Source organism: Telmatherina bonti (assembly GCF_933228915.1).
Source record: "Telmatherina bonti genome assembly, chromosome: 15".
NCBI lineage: Eukaryota > Metazoa > Chordata > Actinopteri > Atheriniformes > Telmatherinidae > Telmatherina > Telmatherina bonti.
The window spans coordinates 38,803,738-38,821,052 of record NC_136613.1 but is presented as its reverse complement, the minus strand read 5'-3'; the positions used below and the strand labels follow the sequence as shown (position 1 = coordinate 38,821,052).

General features: G+C 54.8%; 1 protein-coding gene across 2 annotated transcripts in view; it reads left to right on the top strand.

Annotated features, from left to right (window-relative positions):
• Positions 1-17,315, top strand: part of ubxn4 (UBX domain protein 4) — a 131,031-nt gene that overhangs the window by 31,906 nt on the left and 81,810 nt on the right. The gene's annotated exons all lie outside the window — the stretch shown is intronic.

The window sequence follows — 17,315 nt, the reverse complement described above, 5'->3', positions numbered from 1 at the left end:
TTCTGCCAGTTTCCGCCAGTCACCACCAGTTTCTGCCAGTTTCCGCCAGTCACCACCAGTTTCCGCCAGTTTCCGCCAGTCTCCGCCAGTCACCACCAGTTTCTGCCAGTTTCCGCCAGTCACCACCAGTTTCTGCCAGTTTCCGCCAGTCACCACCAGTTTCTGCCAGTTTCCGCCAGTTTCTGCTCCTGCCAGTTTTTGCCAGTTGCCGCCAGTTGCAGTCAGTTTCCGCCAGTCACCACCAGTTTCTGCCAGTTTCCGCCAGTTTCTGCCAGTTTCCGCCAGTCACCACCAGTTTCTGCCAGTTTCCGCCTGTCACCACCAGTTTCTGCCAGTTTCTGCCAGTTTCCGCCAGTCACCACCAGTTTCTGCCAGTTTCCGCCAGTTTCCGCCAGTCACCACCAGTTCCTGCCAGTTTCCGCCATTCCCCACCAGTTTCTGCCAGTTTCCGCCAGTCACCACCAGTTTCTGCCAGTTTCCGCCAGTCACCACCAGTTTCTGCCAGTTTCTGCCAGTTTCCGCCAGTCACCACCAGTTTCTGCCAGTTTCCGCCAGTCACCACCAGTTTCTGCCAGTTTCCGCCAGTCACCACCAGTTTCTGCCAGTTTCTACCAGTTTCCGCCAGTCACCACCAGTTTCTGCCAGTTTCCGCCAGTCACCACCAGTTTCTGCCAGTTTCCGCCAGTCACCACCAGTTTCTGCCAGTTTCCGCCAGTCACCACCAGTTTCTGCCAGTTTCTGCCAGTTTCTGCCAGTTTCCGCCAGTCACCACCAGTTTCTGCCAGTTTCCGCCAGTCACCGCCAGTCACCGCCAGTTTCTGCCAGTTTCCGCCAGTCACCGCCAGTTTCTGCCAGTTTCCGCCAGTCACCACCAGTTTCTGCCAGTTTCCGCCAGTCACCACCAGTTTCTGCCAGTTGCCGCCAGTCACCACCAGTTTCTGCCAGTTTCCGCCAGTCACCACCAGTTTCTGCCAGTTGCCACCAGTCACCACCAGTTTCTGCCAGTTGCCACCAGTCACCACCAGTTTCTGCCAGTTGCCACCAGTCACCACCAGTTTCTGCCAGTTTCCGCCAGTCACCACCAGTTTCTGCCAGTTTCCGCCAGTTTCCGCCAGTCACCACCAGTTTCTGCCAGTTTCCGCCAGACACCACCAGTTTCTGCCAGTTTCTGCCAGTTTCCGCCAGTCACCACCAGTTTCTGCCAGTTTCCGCCAGACACCACCAGTTTCTGCCAGTTGCCACCAGTCACCACCAGTTTCTGCCAGTTTCCGCCAGACACCACCAGTTTCTGCCAGTTTCTGCCAGTTTCCGCCAGTCACCACCAGTTTCCTCCAGTTTCCTCCAGTTTCCTCCAGTTTCTGCCAGTTTCTGCCAGTTTCTGCCAGTTTCCGCCAGTTTCCGCCAGTTTCTGCCAGTTTCCGCCAGGTTCCGCCAGTCACCACCAGTTTCTGCCAGTTTCCGCCAGTTTCCGCCAGTCACCACCAGTTTCCGCCAGTTTCTGCCAGTTTCCGCCAGCTTCTGCCAGTTTCCGCCAGTCACCACCAGTTTCTGCCAGTTTCCGCCAGTCACCACCAGTTTGTGCCAGTTTCCGCCAGTCACCACCAGTTCCTGCCAGTTTCCGCCATTCCCCACCAGTTTCTGCCAGTTTCCGCCAGTCACCACCAGTTTCTGCCAGTTTCTGCCAGTCACCACCAGTTTCTGCCAGTTTCTGCCAGTTTCCGCCAGTCACCACCAGTTTCTGCCAGTTTCTGCCAGTTTCCGCCAGTCACCACCAGTTTCTGCCAGTTTCCGCCAGTCACCACCAGTTTCCGCCAGTCTCCGCCAGTCACCACCAGTTTCCGCCAGTTTCCGCCAGTCACCACCAGTTTTTGCCAGTTGCCGCCAGTTGCAGTCAGTTTCCGCCAGTCACCACCAGTTTCTGCCAGTTTCCGCCAGTTTCTGCCAGTTTCCGCCAGTCACCACCAGTTTCTGCCAGTTTCCGCCAGTCACCACCAGTTTCTGCCAGTTTCCGCCAGTTTCCGCCAGTCACCACCAGTTCCTGCCAGTTTCCGCCATTCCCCACCAGTTTCTGCCAGTTTCCGCCAGTCACCACCAGTTTCTGCCAGTTTCCGCCAGTCACCACCAGTTTCTGCCAGTTTGTGCCAGTTTCCGCCAGTCACCACCAGTTTCTGCCAGTTTCCGCCAGTCACCACCAGTTTCTGCCAGTTTCCGCCAGTCACCACCAGTTTCTGCCAGTTTCCGCCAGTCACCACCAGTTTCTGCCAGTTTCCGCCAGTCACCACCAGTTTCTGCCAGTTTCTACCAGTTTCCGCCAGTCACCACCAGTTTCTGCCAGTTTCCGCCAGTCACCACCAGTTTCTGCCAGTTTCCGCCAGTCACCACCAGTTTCTGCCAGTTTCCGCCAGTCACCACCAGTGTCTGCCAGTTTCCGCCAGTCACCACCAGTTTCTGCCAGTTTCCGCCAGTCACCACCAGTTTCTGCCAGTTTCCGGCAGTCACCACCAGTTTCTGCCAGTTTCCGCCAGTCACCACCAGTTTCTGCCAGTTGCCACCAGTCACCACCAGTTTCTGCCAGTTGCCACCAGTCACCACCAGTTTCTGCCAGTTTCCGCCAGTCACCACCAGTTTCTGCCAGTTTCCGCCAGTTTCCGCCAGTCACCACCAGTTTCTGCCAGTTTCCGCCAGACACCACCAGTTTCTGCCAGTTTCTGCCAGTTGCCACCAGTCACCACCAGTTTCTGCCAGTTTCCGCCAGTCACCACCAGTTTCTGCCAGTTTCCGCCAGTTTCCGCCAGTCACCACCAGTTTCCGCCAGTTTCCGCCAGTCTCCGCCAGTCACCACCAGTTTCTGCCAGTTTCCGCCAGTCACCACCAGTTTCTGCCAGTTTCCGCCAGTCACCACCAGTTTCTGCCAGTTTCCGCCAGTTTCTGCTCCTGCCAGTTTTTGCCAGTTGCCGCCAGTTGCAGTCAGTTTCCGCCAGTCACCACCAGTTTCTGCCAGTTTCCGCCAGTTTCTGCCAGTTTCCGCCAGTCACCACCAGTTTCTGCCAGTTTCCGCCTGTCACCACCAGTTTCTGCCAGTTTCCGCCAGTTTCCGCCAGTCACCACCAGTTCCTGCCAGTTTCCGCCATTCCCCACCAGTTTCTGCCAGTTTCCGCCAGTCACCACCAGTTTCTGCCAGTTTCCGCCAGTCACCACCAGTTTCTGCCAGTTTCTGCCAGTTTCCGCCAGTCACCACCAGTTTCTGCCAGTTTCCGCCAGTCACCACCAGTTTCTGCCAGTTTCTACCAGTTTCCGCCAGTCACCACCAGTTTCTGCCAGTTTCCGCCAGTCACCACCAGTTTCTGCCAGTTTCCGCCAGTCACCACCAGTTTCTGCCAGTTTCCGCCAGTCACCACCAGTTTCTGCCAGTTTCTGCCAGTTTCTGCCAGTTTCCGCCAGTCACCACCAGTTTCTGCCAGTTTCCGCCAGTCACCGCCAGTCACCGCCAGTTTCTGCCAGTTTCCGCCAGTCACCGCCAGTTTCTGCCAGTTTCCGCCAGTCACCACCAGTTTCTGCCAGTTTCCGCCAGTCACCACCAGTTTCTGCCAGTTGCCGCCAGTCACCACCAGTTTCTGCCAGTTTCCGCCAGTCACCACCAGTTTCTGCCAGTTGCCACCAGTCACCACCAGTTTCTGCCAGTTGCCACCAGTCACCACCAGTTTCTGCCAGTTGCCACCAGTCACCACCAGTTTCTGCCAGTTTCCGCCAGTCACCACCAGTTTCTGCCAGTTTCCGCCAGTTTCCGCCAGTCACCACCAGTTTCTGCCAGTTTCCGCCAGACACCACCAGTTTCTGCCAGTTTCTGCCAGTTTCCGCCAGTCACCACCAGTTTCTGCCAGTTTCCGCCAGACACCACCAGTTTCTGCCAGTTGCCACCAGTCACCACCAGTTTCTGCCAGTTTCCGCCAGACACCACCAGTTTCTGCCAGTTTCTGCCAGTTTCCGCCAGTCACCACCAGTTTCCTCCAGTTTCCTCCAGTTTCCTCCAGTTTCCTCCAGTTTCTGCCAGTTTCTGCCAGTTTCTGCCAGTTTCCGCCAGTTTCCGCCAGTTTCTGCCAGTTTCCGCCAGGTTCCGCCAGTCACCACCAGTTTCTGCCAGTTTCCGCCAGTTTCCGCCAGTCACCACCAGTTTCCGCCAGTTTCTGCCAGTTTCCGCCAGCTTCTGCCAGTTTCCGCCAGTCACCACCAGTTTCTGCCAGTTTCCGCCAGTCACCACCAGTTTGTGCCAGTTTCCGCCAGTCACCACCAGTTCCTGCCAGTTTCCGCCATTCCCCACCAGTTTCTGCCAGTTTCCGCCAGTCACCACCAGTTTCTGCCAGTTTCTGCCAGTCACCACCAGTTTCTGCCAGTTTCTGCCAGTTTCCGCCAGTCACCACCAGTTTCTGCCAGTTTCTGCCAGTTTCCGCCAGTCACCACCAGTTTCTGCCAGTTTCCGCCAGTCACCACCAGTTTCCGCCAGTTTCCGCCAGTCTCCGCCAGTCACCACCAGTTTCCGCCAGTTTCCGCCAGTCACCACCAGTTTTTGCCAGTTGCCGTCAGTTTCTGCCAGTTTCCGCCAGTCACCACCAGTTTCTGCCAGTTTCCGCCAGTCACCACCAGTTTCTGCCAGTTTCCGCCAGTTTCCGCCAGTCACCACCAGTTCCTGCCAGTTTCCGCCATTCCCCACCAGTTTCTGCCAGTTTCCGCCAGTCACCACCAGTTTCTGCCAGTTTCCGCCAGTCACCACCAGTTTCTGCCAGTTTGTGCCAGTTTCCGCCAGTCACCACCAGTTTCTGCCAGTTTCCGCCAGTCACCACCAGTTTCTGCCAGTTTCCGCCAGTCACCACCAGTTTCTGCCAGTTTCCGCCAGTCACCACCAGTTTCTGCCAGTTTCCGCCAGTCACCACCAGTTTCTGCCAGTTTCTACCAGTTTCCGCCAGTCACCACCAGTTTCTGCCAGTTTCCGCCAGTCACCACCAGTTTCTGCCAGTTTCCGCCAGTCACCACCAGTTTCTGCCAGTTTCCGCCAGTCACCACCAGTGTCTGCCAGTTTCCGCCAGTCACCACCAGTTTCTGCCAGTTTCCGCCAGTCACCACCAGTTTCTGCCAGTTTCCGGCAGTCACCACCAGTTTCTGCCAGTTTCCGCCAGTCACCACCAGTTTCTGCCAGTTGCCACCAGTCACCACCAGTTTCTGCCAGTTGCCACCAGTCACCACCAGTTTCTGCCAGTTTCCGCCAGTCACCACCAGTTTCTGCCAGTTTCCGCCAGTTTCCGCCAGTCACCACCAGTTTCTGCCAGTTTCCGCCAGACACCACCAGTTTCTGCCAGTTTCTGCCAGTTGCCACCAGTCACCACCAGTTTCTGCCAGTTTCCGCCAGTTTCTGCCAGTCACCACCAGTTTCTGCCAGTTTCCGCCAGACACCACCAGTTTCTGCCAGTTTCTGCCAGTTTCCGCCAGTCACCACCAGTTTCCTCCAGTTTCTGCCAGTTTCTGCCAGTTTCCGCCAGTTTCTGCCAGTTTCCGCCAGTTTCCGCCAGTCACCACCAGTTTCTGCCAGTTTCCGCCAGTCACCACCAGTTTCTGCCAGTTTCTGCCAGTTGCCACCAGTCACCACCAGTTTCTGCCAGTTTCCGCCAGTCACCACCAGTTTCTGCCAGTTTCCGCCAGTCACCACCAGTTTCCGCCAGTTTCCGCCAGTCTCCGCCAGTCACCACCAGTTTCTGCCAGTTTCCGCCAGTCACCACCAGTTTCTGCCAGTTTCCGCCAGTCACCACCAGTTTCTGCCAGTTTCCGCCAGTTTCTGCTCCTGCCAGTTTTTGCCAGTTGCCGCCAGTTGCAGTCAGTTTCCGCCAGTCACCACCAGTTTCTGCCAGTTTCCGCCAGTTTCTGCCAGTTTCCGCCAGTCACCACCAGTTTCTGCCAGTTTCCGCCTGTCACCACCAGTTTCTGCCAGTTTCCGCCAGTTTCCGCCAGTCACCACCAGTTCCTGCCAGTTTCCGCCATTCCCCACCAGTTTCTGCCAGTTTCCGCCAGTCACCACCAGTTTCTGCCAGTTTCCGCCAGTCACCACCAGTTTCTGCCAGTTTCTGCCAGTTTCCGCCAGTCACCACCAGTTTCTGCCAGTTTCCGCCAGTCACCACCAGTTTCTGCCAGTTTCTACCAGTTTCCGCCAGTCACCACCAGTTTCTGCCAGTTTCCGCCAGTCACCACCAGTTTCTGCCAGTTTCCGCCAGTCACCACCAGTTTCTGCCAGTTTCCGCCAGTCACCACCAGTTTCTGCCAGTTTCTGCCAGTTTCTGCCAGTTTCCGCCAGTCACCACCAGTTTCTGCCAGTTTCCGCCAGTCACCGCCAGTCACCGCCAGTTTCTGCCAGTTTCCGCCAGTCACCGCCAGTTTCTGCCAGTTTCCGCCAGTCACCACCAGTTTCTGCCAGTTTCCGCCAGTCACCACCAGTTTCTGCCAGTTGCCGCCAGTCACCACCAGTTTCTGCCAGTTTCCGCCAGTCACCACCAGTTTCTGCCAGTTGCCACCAGTCACCACCAGTTTCTACCAGTTGCCACCAGTTTCCTCCAGTTTCTGCCAGTTTCTGCCAGTTTCCGCCAGTTTCTGCCAGTTTCCGCCAGTTTCCGCCAGTCACCACCAGTTTCTGCCAGTTTCCGCCAGTCACCACCAGTTTCTGCCAGTTTCTGCCAGTTGCCACCAGTCACCACCAGTTTCTGCCAGTTTCCGCCAGTCACCACCAGTTTCTGCCAGTTTCCGCCAGTCACCACCAGTTTCCGCCAGTTTCCGCCAGTCTCCGCCAGTCACCACCAGTTTCTGCCAGTTTCCGCCAGTCACCACCAGTTTCTGCCAGTTTCCGCCAGTCACCACCAGTTTCTGCCAGTTTCCGCCAGTTTCTGCTCCTGCCAGTTTTTGCCAGTTGCCGCCAGTTGCAGTCAGTTTCCGCCAGTCACCACCAGTTTCTGCCAGTTTCCGCCAGTTTCCGCCAGTCACCACCAGTTTCTGCCAGTTTCCGCCAGTCACCACCAGTTTCTGCCAGTTTCTACCAGTTTCCGCCAGTCACCACCAGTTTCTGCCAGTTTCCGCCAGTCACCACCAGTTTCTGCCAGTTTCCGCCAGTCACCACCAGTTTCTGCCAGTTTCCGCCAGTCACCACCAGTTTCTGCCAGTTTCTGCCAGTTTCTGCCAGTTTCCGCCAGTCACCACCAGTTTCTGCCAGTTTCCGCCAGTCACCGCCAGTCACCGCCAGTTTCTGCCAGTTTCCGCCAGTCACCGCCAGTTTCTGCCAGTTTCCGCCAGTCACCACCAGTTTCTGCCAGTTTCCGCCAGTCACCACCAGTTTCTGCCAGTTGCCGCCAGTCACCACCAGTTTCTGCCAGTTTCCGCCAGTCACCACCAGTTTCTGCCAGTTGCCACCAGTCACCACCAGTTTCTACCAGTTGCCACCAGTCACCACCAGTTTCTGCCAGTTGCCACCAGTCACCACCAGTTTCTGCCAGTTTCCGCCAGTCACCACCAGTTTCTGCCAGTTTCCGCCAGTTTCCGCCAGTCACCACCAGTTTCTGCCAGTTTCCGCCAGACACCACCAGTTTCTGCCAGTTTCTGCCAGTTTCCGCCAGTCACCACCAGTTTCTGCCAGTTTCCGCCAGACACCACCAGTTTCTGCCAGTTGCCACCAGTCACCACCAGTTTCTGCCAGTTTCCGCCAGACACCACCAGTTTCTGCCAGTTTCTGCCAGTTTCCGCCAGTCACCACCAGTTTCCTCCAGTTTCCTCCAGTTTCCTCCAGTTTCCTCCAGTTTCCTCCAGTTTCCGCCAGTCACCACCAGTTTCTGCCAGTTTCCGCCAGTCACCACCAGTTTCTGCCAGTTTCCGCCAGTTTCCGCCAGTCACCACCAGTTTCTGCCAGTTTCCGCCAGACACCACCAGTTTCTGCCAGTTTCTGCCAGTTTCCGCCAGTCACCACCAGTTTCTGCCAGTTTCCGCCAGACACCACCAGTTTCTGCCAGTTGCCACCAGTCACCACCAGTTTCTGCCAGTTTCCGCCAGACACCACCAGTTTCTGCCAGTTTCTGCCAGTTTCCGCCAGTCACCACCAGTTTCCTCCAGTTTCCTCCAGTTTCCTCCAGTTTCCTCCAGTTTCCTCCAGTTTCTGCCAGTTTCTGCCAGTTTCTGCCAGTTTCCGCCAGTTTCCGCCAGTTTCTGCCAGGTTCCGCCAGTCACCACCAGTTTCTGCCAGTTTCCGCCAGTTTCCGCCAGTCACCACCAGTTTCCGCCAGTTTCTGCCAGTTTCCGCCAGCTTCTGCCAGTTTCCGCCAGTCACCACCAGTTTCTGCCAGTTTCCGCCAGTCACCACCAGTTTGTGCCAGTTTCCGCCAGTCACCACCAGTTCCTGCCAGTTTCCGCCATTCCCCACCAGTTTCTGCCAGTTTCCGCCAGTCACCACCAGTTTCTGCCAGTTTCTGCCAGTCACCACCAGTTTCTGCCAGTTTCTGCCAGTTTCCGCCAGTCACCACCAGTTTCTGCCAGTTTCCGCCAGTCACCACCAGTTTCTGCCAGTTTCCGCCAGTCACCACCAGTTTCCGCCAGTTTCCGCCAGTCTCCGCCAGTCACCACCAGTTTCCGCCAGTTTCCGCCAGTCACCACCAGTTTTTGCCAGTTGCCGCCAGTTTCTGCCAGTTTCCGCCAGTCACCACCAGTTTCTGCCAGTTTCCGCCAGTCACCACCAGTTTCTGCCAGTTTCCGCCAGTTTCCGCCAGTCACCACCAGTTCCTGCCAGTTTCCGCCATTCCCCACCAGTTTCTGCCAGTTTCCGCCAGTCACCACCAGTTTCTGCCAGTTTCCGCCAGTCACCACCAGTTTCTGCCAGTTTGTGCCAGTTTCCGCCAGTCACCACCAGTTTCTGCCAGTTTCCGCCAGTCACCACCAGTTTCTGCCAGTTTCCGCCAGTCACCACCAGTTTCTGCCAGTTTCCGCCAGTCACCACCAGTTTCTGCCAGTTTCCGCCAGTCACCACCAGTTTCTGCCAGTTTCTACCAGTTTCCGCCAGTCACCACCAGTTTCTGCCAGTTTCCGCCAGTCACCACCAGTTTCTGCCAGTTTCCGCCAGTCACCACCAGTTTCTGCCAGTTTCCGCCAGTCACCACCAGTGTCTGCCAGTTTCCGCCAGTCACCACCAGTTTCTGCCAGTTTCCGCCAGTCACCACCAGTTTCTGCCAGTTTCCGGCAGTCACCACCAGTTTCTGCCAGTTTCCGCCAGTCACCACCAGTTTCTGCCAGTTGCCACCAGTCACCACCAGTTTCTGCCAGTTGCCACCAGTCACCACCAGTTTCTGCCAGTTTCCGCCAGTCACCACCAGTTTCTGCCAGTTTCCGCCAGTTTCCGCCAGTCACCACCAGTTTCTGCCAGTTTCCGCCAGACACCACCAGTTTCTGCCAGTTTCTGCCAGTTGCCACCAGTCACCACCAGTTTCTGCCAGTTTCCGCCAGTTTCTGCCAGTCACCACCAGTTTCTGCCAGTTTCCGCCAGACACCACCAGTTTCTGCCAGTTTCTGCCAGTTTCCGCCAGTCACCACCAGTTTCCTCCAGTTTCTGCCAGTTTCTGCCAGTTTCTGCCAGTTTCCGCCAGTTTCTGCCAGTTTCCGCCAGTTTCCGCCAGTCACCACCAGTTTCTGCCAGTTTCCGCCAGTCACCACCAGTTTCTGCCAGTTTCTGCCAGTTTCCGCCAGTCACCACCAGTTTCCGCCAGTTTCTGCCAGTTTCCGCCAGTCACCACCAGTTTCTGCCAGTTTCCGCCAGTCACCACCAGTTTCTGCCAGTTTCTGCCAGTTTCCGCCAGTCACCACCAGTTTCTGCCAGTTTCCGCCAGTCACCACCAGTTTCCGCCAGTCACCACCAGTTTCTGCCAGTCACCACCAGTTTCTGCCAGTCACCACCAGTTTCTGCCAGTTTCCGCCAGTCACCACCAGTTTCTGCCAGTGTCCGCCAGTCACCACCAGTTTCTGCCAGTTTCTGCCAGTTTCTGCCAGTTTCTGCCAGTTTCCGCCAGTTTCCGCCAGTTTCTGCCAGTTTCCGCCAGTTTCTGCCAGTTTCCGCCAGTTGCAGTCAGTTTCCGCTAGTCACCACCAGTTTCTGCCAGTTTTCGCCAGTCACCACCAGTTTCTGCCAGTTTCCGCCAATCACCGCCAGTCACCGCCAGTTTCTGCCAGTTTCTGCCAGTTTCTGCCAGTTTCTGCCAGTTTCCACCAGTTTCCGCCAGTTTCCGCCAGTTTCCGCCAGTTTCCGCCAGTTTCTGCCAGTTTCTGTTTCTGCCAGTTTCCGCCAGTTGCAGTCAGTTTCCGCCAGTCACCACCAGTTTCTGCCAGTTTCCGCCAGTCACCACCAGTTTCTGCCAGTTTCTGCCAGTTTCCGCCAGTTTCTGCCAGTTTCTGCCAGTCACCACCAGTTTCTGCCAGTTTCCGCCAGTTTCCGCCAGTCACCACCAGTTTCCGCCAGTTTCCGCCAGTTTCCGCCAGTCACCACCAGTTTCCGCCAGTTTCCGCCAGTCACCACCAGTTTCTGCCAGTTTCCGCCAGTCACCACCAGTTTCTGCCAGTTTCTGCTAGTTTCCGCCAGTTTCTGCTCCTGCCAGTTTTTGCCAGTTGCCGCCAGTTGCAGTCAGTTTCCGCCAGTCACCACCAGTTTCTGCCAGTTTCCACCAGTCACCACCAGTTTCTGCCAGTTTCCGCCAGTTTCTGCCAGTTTCCGCCAGCTTCTGCCAGTTTCCGCCAGTCACCACCAGTTTCTGCCAGTTTCCGCCAGTCACCACCAGTTTGTGCCAGTTTCCGCCAGTCACCACCAGTTCCTGCCAGTTTCCGCCATTCCCCACCAGTTTCTGCCAGTTTCCGCCAGTCACCACCAGTTTCTGCCAGTTTCCGCCAGTCACCACCAGTTTCTGCCAGTTTCCGCCAGTCACCACCAGTTTCCGCCAGTTTCCGCCAGTCTCCGCCAGTCACCACCAGTCTCTGCCAGTTTCTGCCAGTTTCCGCCAGTCACCACCAGTTTCTGCCAGTTTCCGCCAGTCACCACCAGTTTCTGCCAGTTTCCGCCAGTCACCACCAGTTTCTGCCAGTTTCCGCCAGTCACCACCAGTTTCTGCCAGTTTCCGCCAGTCACCACCAGTTTCTGCCAGTTTCCGCCAGTCACCACCAGTTTCTGCCAGTTTCCGCCAGTCACCACCAGTTTCTGCCAGTTTCCGCCAGTCACCACCAGTTTCTGCCAGTTGCCACCAGTCACCACCAGTTTCTGCCAGTTTCCGCCAGTCACCACCAGTTTCTGCCAGTTTCCGCCAGTTTCCGCCAGTCACCACCAGTTTCTGCCAGTTTCCGCCAGACACCACCAGTTTCTGCCAGTTGCCACCAGTCACCACCAGTTTCTGCCAGTTTCCGCCAGTTTCCGCCAGTCACCACCAGTTTCTGCCAGTTTCCGCCAGACACCACCAGTTTCTGCCAGTTTCTGCCAGTTTCTGCCAGTTTCCGCCAGTCACCACCAGTTTCTGCCAGTTTCTGCCAGTTTCTCCCAGTTTCCGCCAGTTTCTGCCAGTTTCTGCCAGTCACCACCAGTTTCCGCCAGTTTCTGCCAGTTTCCGCCAGTCACCACCAGTTTCTGCCAGTTTCCGCCAGTCACCACCAGTTTCTGCCAGTTTCCGCCAGTCACCACCAGTTTCCGCCAGTTTCTGCCAGTTTCCGCCAGTCACCACCAGTTTCTGCCAGTTTCCGGCAGTCACCACCAGTTTCTGCCAGTTTCCGCCAGTCACCACCAGTTTCTGCCAGTTTCCGCCAGTCACCACCAGTTTCTGCCAGTTTCCGCCAGTCACCACCAGTTTCTGCCAGTGTCCGCCAGTCACCACCAGTTTCTGCCAGTGTCCGCCAGTCACCACCAGTTTCTGCCAGTTTCCGCCAGTCACCGCCAGTTTCTGCCAGTTTCCGCCAGTTTCCGCCAGTCACCACCAGTTTCTGCCAGTTTCCGCCAGTTTCCGCCAGTCACCGCCAGTTTCTGCCAGTTTCCGCCAGTTTCCGCCAATTTCCGCCCGTTGCAGTCAGTTGCAGTCAGTTTCCGCCCGTTGCAGTCAGTTGCAGTCAGTTGCAGTCAGTTTTCGCCAGTCACCACCAGTTTCTGCCAGTTTCCGCCAATCACCGCCAGTCACCGCCAGTTTCTGCCAGTTTCTGCCAGTTTCTGCCAGTTTCTGCCAGTTTCCACCAGTTTCCGCCAGTTTCCGCCAGTTTCCGCCAGTTTCCGCCAGTTTCTGCCAGTTTCTGTTTCTGCCAGTTTCCGCCAGTTGCAGTCAGTTTCCGCCAGTCACCACCAGTTTCTGCCAGTTTCCGCCAGTCACCACCAGTTTCTGCCAGTTTCTGCCAGTTTCCGCCAGTTTCTGCCAGTTTCTGCCAGTCACCACCAGTTTCTGCCAGTTTCCGCCAGTTTCCGCCAGTCACCACCAGTTTCCGCCAGTTTCCGCCAGTTTCCGCCAGTCACCACCAGTTTCCGCCAGTTTCCGCCAGTCACCACCAGTTTCTGCCAGTTTCCGCCAGTCACCACCAGTTTCTGCCAGTTTCTGCTAGTTTCCGCCAGTTTCTGCTCCTGCCAGTTTTTGCCAGTTGCCGCCAGTTGCAGTCAGTTTCCGCCAGTCACCACCAGTTTCTGCCAGTTTCCACCAGTCACCACCAGTTTCTGCCAGTTTCCGCCAGTTTCTGCCAGTTTCCGCCAGCTTCTGCCAGTTTCCGCCAGTCACCACCAGTTTCTGCCAGTTTCCGCCAGTCACCACCAGTTTGTGCCAGTTTCCGCCAGTCACCACCAGTTCCTGCCAGTTTCCGCCATTCCCCACCAGTTTCTGCCAGTTTCCGCCAGTCACCACCAGTTTCTGCCAGTTTCCGCCAGTCACCACCAGTTTCTGCCAGTTTCCGCCAGTCACCACCAGTTTCCGCCAGTTTCCGCCAGTCTCCGCCAGTCACCACCAGTCTCTGCCAGTTTCTGCCAGTTTCCGCCAGTCACCACCAGTTTCTGCCAGTTTCCGCCAGTCACCACCAGTTTCTGCCAGTTTCCGCCAGTCACCACCAGTTTCTGCCAGTTTCCGCCAGTCACCACCAGTTTCTGCCAGTTTCCGCCAGTCACCACCAGTTTCTGCCAGTTTCCGCCAGTCACCACCAGTTTCTGCCAGTTTCCGCCAGTCACCACCAGTTTCTGCCAGTTTCCGCCAGTCACCACCAGTTTCTGCCAGTTGCCACCAGTCACCACCAGTTTCTGCCAGTTTCCGCCAGTCACCACCAGTTTCTGCCAGTTTCCGCCAGTTTCCGCCAGTCACCACCAGTTTCTGCCAGTTTCCGCCAGACACCACCAGTTTCTGCCAGTTGCCACCAGTCACCACCAGTTTCTGCCAGTTTCCGCCAGTTTCCGCCAGTCACCACCAGTTTCTGCCAGTTTCCGCCAGACACCACCAGTTTCTGCCAGTTTCTGCCAGTTTCTGCCAGTTTCCGCCAGTCACCACCAGTTTCTGCCATTTTCTGCCAGTTTCTCCCAGTTTCCGCCAGTTTCTGCCAGTTTCTGCCAGTCACCACCAGTTTCCGCCAGTTTCTGCCAGTTTCCGCCAGTCACCACCAGTTTCTGCCAGTTTCCGCCAGTCACCACCAGTTTCTGCCAGTTTCCGCCAGTCACCACCAGTTTCCGCCAGTTTCTGCCAGTTTCCGCCAGTCACCACCAGTTTCTGCCAGTTTCCGGCAGTCACCACCAGTTTCTGCCAGTTTCCGCCAGTCACCACCAGTTTCTGCCAGTTTCCGCCAGTCACCACCAGTTTCTGCCAGTTTCCGCCAGTCACCACCAGTTTCTGCCAGTGTCCGCCAGTCACCACCAGTTTCTGCCAGTGTCCGCCAGTCACCACCAGTTTCTGCCAGTTTCCGCCAGTCACCGCCAGTTTCTGCCAGTTTCCGCCAGTTTCCGCCAGTCACCACCAGTTTCTGCCAGTTTCCGCCAGTTTCCGCCAGTCACCGCCAGTTTCTGCCAGTTTCCGCCAGTTTCCGCCAATTTCCGCCCGTTGCAGTCAGTTGCAGTCAGTTTCCGCCCGTTGCAGTCAGTTGCAGTCAGTTGCAGTCAGTTTCCGCCAGTCACCACCAGTTTCTGTTTCTGCCAGTTTCTGCCAGTTCTAACACCTGCAGGACACCAAACCCTGACAACCAGGACTGAGGATCCCTGCTCCACACTAAAGACTGATCCTGATTACTTACAGTGGGTTCAGTCGTGTTTTGGGCGTCGGCGTTCCGCGTGGAATTCATGTCAAAAGCCAGAGATGGGCAAAGCTGAACTTTGGTCGCTCGACGCAGAGCGTCAACCAATCTGATCGATCAGCTTGCAGCTCCTGGAGGATTCCTGTGGTGAACCCAGACACGGGGCTGAGATGCGATTACTCCGTGCAATATTTAGGATAACCATTCCTTGCTAAAAAGCTGAATGTTACTGATTTGGCAACGTAGCAGGATACGTTGCCTAGCAACGCTTTGTTTTGGGGCGGCGGCGGCTCTCTGCTGAGTGCGGCTCTTGTTGCATTAACAGTGACTATCACTGCCCTACGACAACATTCTCTAGCTTTATTTATTAAATAAAACCATGTCATATCTCTACTGAATCCACCATCATTCAGACTCACCGGAAGAAAAGCTCCGCCTTTCCCCCGCAGGAGCATTGGGAGTGTTTTGGACGTCTGACACAAAAGTGGCTGTTTAGTGACCAGCATCGAGCGTTCAGCGTTTGGTCTGAACACACCGTTACAGGTGTAATTCGGTTTTCAGAGAGCTTGCCTGTTATTCTGTCTCTTTTTGAGAATGTACGTCATCATGATGCCCTCCATCGTCTCCATGTTTGTTACTGGCTGGGTCTGGATGTCCACACTAGTCCCTAACTCCTCGTTTCGTACACACAGCTACGTGATGAGCTCATTCAGCGATTCAGACATGAAGCTGGCTATTTTCTCCTTGTCACAGATCACGTGACTACCAGCTGTCACCATGGCAACCACCAAGCATCACTCCAAATCCAGTCTAAACTCATCTGAAAAAGTATTTTTTAAATATTTTATTCTTTCTTTTTTGCATATTTATAAAACAAATAAGGATAAAAACTCTGTCTCTGGACATTGGGACATCCCTACCACATGGCGTGAGGACTATATTGGGTCCTATGTAGGGAACAGGGTGGACATACGTGAGGGATGTGTGGTCTGGAATGAAGAAGATCACCGGCTTCAAGTTAAAGGGGGACCAGCCTGATGGAGGTCTGGACAGAGCTAATGAGCTGAACATATTCTTCAACAGGTTCAGTTCACCCCCTACCTCCAGCCCAACAGACCACACACCCTCCATAAACACACTGCTTTCCTGTCACGCCTCCAATCTGTCACCCTGCAGCTCAGTCATGGACCAGAACACAGCTTCATCTCCCTCCACATCAGGACATCCTGAGACCTCCACCTTGTTTGTCTTCTGCAATCAGGTTATGAAGCAACTTGAGAAACTGAACCAGAACAAGGCTGCAGGTCCAGATGGTGTCAGTCCCAGAGTTCTCAAGACCTGCTCAGAACAACTATGTCCGATTCTCCAGCACCTTTTCAACACCAGTCTGAGACAAAATAGAGTCCCAGTGCTGTGGAAAACCTCCTGCCTTGTTCCAGTGCCTAAAAAAACACAACCAGCTGAACCAAGTGACTACAGACCAGTTGCCCTGACATCTCACATCATGAAAGTCCTGGAGAGACTCTTACTGGCTCACCTCAACAAGCAAGTAAACACCTTTCAGGACCCATTCCAGTTTGCATATCGTAATGGACTTGGGGTTGAAGATGCCATCATATACCTGCTCCAGAGAGCACACTCTCATCTGGACCATTCAGGCGGCACTCTGAGGGTCATGTTCTTTCATTTCTCAGTGCTTTTAATACCATTCAGCCTGCTTTGTTATGTGAGAAGCTCCATAAATTCCAGGTGGATACCTCCACAACCACCTGGATCTATGACTACCTCACAAACAGACCCCAGTTTGTGAGACTGAAAGGTTGTGTGTCTGAGATGGAGGTCAGCAGCACTGGTGCACCACAAGGAACTGTACTCTGGCCATTCCTCTTCACTCTGTACACCTCAGACTTCCAGTACAACTCTGAGTCCTGTCATCTGCAGAAATACTCTGATGACTCTGCAGTTGTGGGGTGTATCAGGGATGGACAAGAAGCAGAGTACAGAGAACTGGTCAGTCAGTTTGTTAAATGGTGCGGTGACAATCATCTCATATTAAATAGCAGCAAAACAAAAGAGATGATTGTTGACTTCAGGAGGAAGAAGAATAAACAAAGCACTGTTTCCATCCTGGGAGAGGAGGTGGAGGTGGTGGAGGAATACAAGTATCTTGGAGTTCAGCTGGACAACAAACTGGACTGGAAATGCAACACTGACTACATCTACAAGAAAGGTCAGAGCAGACTGTACTTCTTAAGGAAGCTGAGATGGTTTAACGTCTGCACCAAGATGTTGCATATCTTCTAGAAGTCTGTTGTGGAGAGTGCAGTCAGCTTTGCAGCATCTGCTGGGGTAGTAGCATCAGAACCAGAGACTTGAAGAGAATCAACAAACTGATCCAGAAAGCTGCTTCTGTGCTTGGAGTAACTCTGGAGCCGCTGGAGCTGATTGTCCAAAGAAGAATGCTGCACAAGCTGATGAAGATGATGGAGGATTCTTCACACCCTCTCCACAACACAGCGATGAAACAACAAAGTGTGTTCAGTGAGAGGCTTCTTCAGGTCCGATGTAAGACTGAAAGATACAGAAGATCATTCCTGCCAGCAGCCATCAGCCTCTGGAACAAGACCTCCTCTAGTTATTATTATTATATACTACAATATTTAATTTCCCTTTGGGGATTAATAAAGTATTTTTCATTTCATTCATTTCATTCGGACACCCCTACCAAATGGCGTGAGGACTATATTGGGCACAATGTAGGGAACAGGGTGGACATTCAGGCCCCGTCTCAGACTGACGTTTTAACTGGGAGATGAACTCTGTGCTGGCTTCTGGTGGACATATTAGCTAGCAACCAGGCTAACATAGATGACGTTTGAGGACACTGACGTTTGAAATGGAGGTATCCATGGTATCATCCATGGGCGTCTAGCTGAAGCTAGCTCAACCTCCAGAGTTAGCTGTTAGCTACAGCTAGCCTGGACTCCAGACTTTACCCAGCAGCAGGACTTAGCTTGTATCCAAAGGAGATTTTTTTG